General features: G+C 51.2%; 1 non-coding gene across 1 annotated transcript; it reads left to right on the plus strand.

Moving 5' to 3' along the window:
• Window positions 1-1,463: 1,463 nt before the first annotated feature.
• TRNAE-CUC (transfer RNA glutamic acid (anticodon CUC)) lies at window positions 1,464-1,535 on the plus strand. The gene has a single exon. It is a non-coding gene; the product is annotated as a tRNA-Glu (tRNA).
• The last annotated feature ends 859 nt before the right edge of the window (window positions 1,536-2,394 follow it).

The raw sequence follows: 2,394 nt of genomic DNA on the forward strand, positions 1-2,394 counted from the left end.
GTTGACACTGGCCACTCGCCTGCTCCTAGTTTACATCTCTATCGAAGCCTCCAGCAGCGCTCTCAAGGGCCTCGTTCACTGCGTGGTTGGCCACTACGTGCCGGTGTGGTCCGCCATCCGGCAGAACAGCAGATGCGACTTTGGCATACGCAGCCTGTTCCAGAGCATCGTGCTATTCCGCATGCTGCCGCAGCGCACATAGGCCAGGGTGCAGCCAGTCCTCCAGCGTAACGGGTGCTAGGTCCGTCCGGAAAGCTGCTGCTGGACATGGTGTAGGATGAGAACCGCATGGTCCGCGAACAGGTGGTTGCGATCGTCGCGCCGCTCGTGAGCAGCGAATCAAGGGTCTTCCTCAGCCCAGGGTCTTCACCATCCCAGCGAAAAACTTCTGGACCGTGAGGTTCACCAACATGACCCCTGGCATGGACCAGTCACACAGCCCCCACCGCAAAGCCCAGCGACTGTGAGCTGCGGAACAAAGTGGCAACTCCACTGGCAATATGGCCATATCTGGTTCACACAAGGAGTGCGACCAGCGCCGCACTGCCGAGGACATCTGGGGCTGGAGCTGGAGATTGAGCAACATGCGGAGCACAGTTGCAAAGGTATTTCTGCTACTGTGCGATCTCCGCCAACATGCCTTCTGGGTCACCAGTCTGTGAACAGCTGCTGTTTGGGACGGCGCATCGAAAACGCAGGCTCGGCAAGGAGCAAGATGTGTGTAGGGTCACCCTGCCTTCCCGCTTCTCCCTACGTCCATTGTACAGACCGCAGAACTTGCTATATGTATTGGGTTGTCCACCAGATAACATATTCTGAGCCATATGCTCTGCATGGTCATGTTTCCATCACTTGTGTTGTCTTAGAGAAGTGAAAGTCTAAAGCAATACTAACCAACATACTCGTACGAGTTCCTACTCAACAGTACATAAATTTTCCACCATAGGGCAATCAATCGCGCATTGTTTGATCCGCACATTTGACGTTAGACCGGGGCATTCTCGTACGACGGTTTAAGAAATACTCGGTGGCATCGTTTCCAAACGCAACAGCATTTTGTATCGCCTACTGCCCACGGCTTGGTGTTACCTGCGGCAGCGAGCGGCACTCAGCATCGGGTGACTGCAATGCCGGGCGTCTCGTCACGGCGACATTTCTATCGGCTCGCGCGGCACAAATTTAAGCTTTTGGTAAGAACTTTAGCAATGCCGTGTACTTTTGGACTCCTGCGCCAAGCAGTTTATTTCTCTCACTTGGTTTTGCTACTGATGATACACCCAATTGCACACGTACTCGTTTGTAGTCGTTTCCATCACGTTGTTCTTTTTGAAACCGCAGTTTAGAAGAAATGTCCGCCATTGCATTGCGTCATGCGCATTATCAAGACTGTCACCAAGCGATGTCCTTATGGGAGCGGAAAAACGTGCAGGGAAGTCTTCATAGGCCATCATGAACGACTCGGCTCCCGCATGGTCTAGTGGCTAGGATACACGGCTCTCACCCGTGAGGCCCGGGTTCGATTCCCGGTGCGGGAAATAAGGTGCCTGTTCTCTGTGCGCACACCAGCACGGAAATGAAACGCGTGGTCTTGTTGTGATTTATATGGTAATTGTATTCTGTATTTGCAGGAATGTGCTTTTGTCAAACTGACATCACTCTGCCCTTTGTAGTTTAATACTCCGGCACGTTGGGCACCTGCTATCATTGTCCAAATCTACCGTGTCAGGAAGCCATGCTTAATCTATGAAAATTGCATTCTATAAACATGTGCAATGTATCAACAGGGTGTTACAATGGTCGATAGCGACGAGCACACCCTTTGCTACTGAAGTCCTATACCTTGGTTGTTTGCAGCGGAAAACACATAAAGCCAAACCCATAGAGGTATGTAGTGCCACAGTGGCACTTCGTACCATTTTGCAAGCATATTGTACCTGCTCATAGAATGTGGTTGTCACAAGTGAAGCATGGTTTCCTGACATGGCAGATGCCTACCGGACCAATGTATCGCATTACAAGGGGCAGAGTGCCGGCGGTCTAGGAAAGAGCTTGTTAGTTCGGGCAAATGCAGGCTTAAGACCTATTCCCCAACAAGACACAACCTTCACATCCGCACCGGGACTCAAACCCTGGCCTCACCGGTCAGAACCGTGTATCCTAGCTCATGGACCAAGCAGGAGAAGGTGCATTCACGGAAAGGCCTTCAAGGACCGATACTGTTCGTCTTTGTAGTCCAAGAAGTTCATTGTCCGTCAAGGGCGTCTGAATTTGTGCTGTGTCCATCATTGGCGTCTGACCATTGCGCTGCAGACAATAAACAGGTTTAGAAGTTGGCTGCCCTTTACGTGAATACATTGATTTGCCGACTTTCCAAAGCAATTAGAACTTGTTTAC

The sequence above is a fragment of the Pollicipes pollicipes genome, unplaced genomic scaffold (genome assembly GCF_011947565.3).
Source record: "Pollicipes pollicipes isolate AB1234 unplaced genomic scaffold, Ppol_2.1 Scaffold_5282;HRSCAF=6240_pilon_pilon_pilon, whole genome shotgun sequence".
Classification (NCBI taxonomy): Eukaryota; Metazoa; Arthropoda; class Thecostraca; order Pollicipedomorpha; family Pollicipedidae; genus Pollicipes; species Pollicipes pollicipes.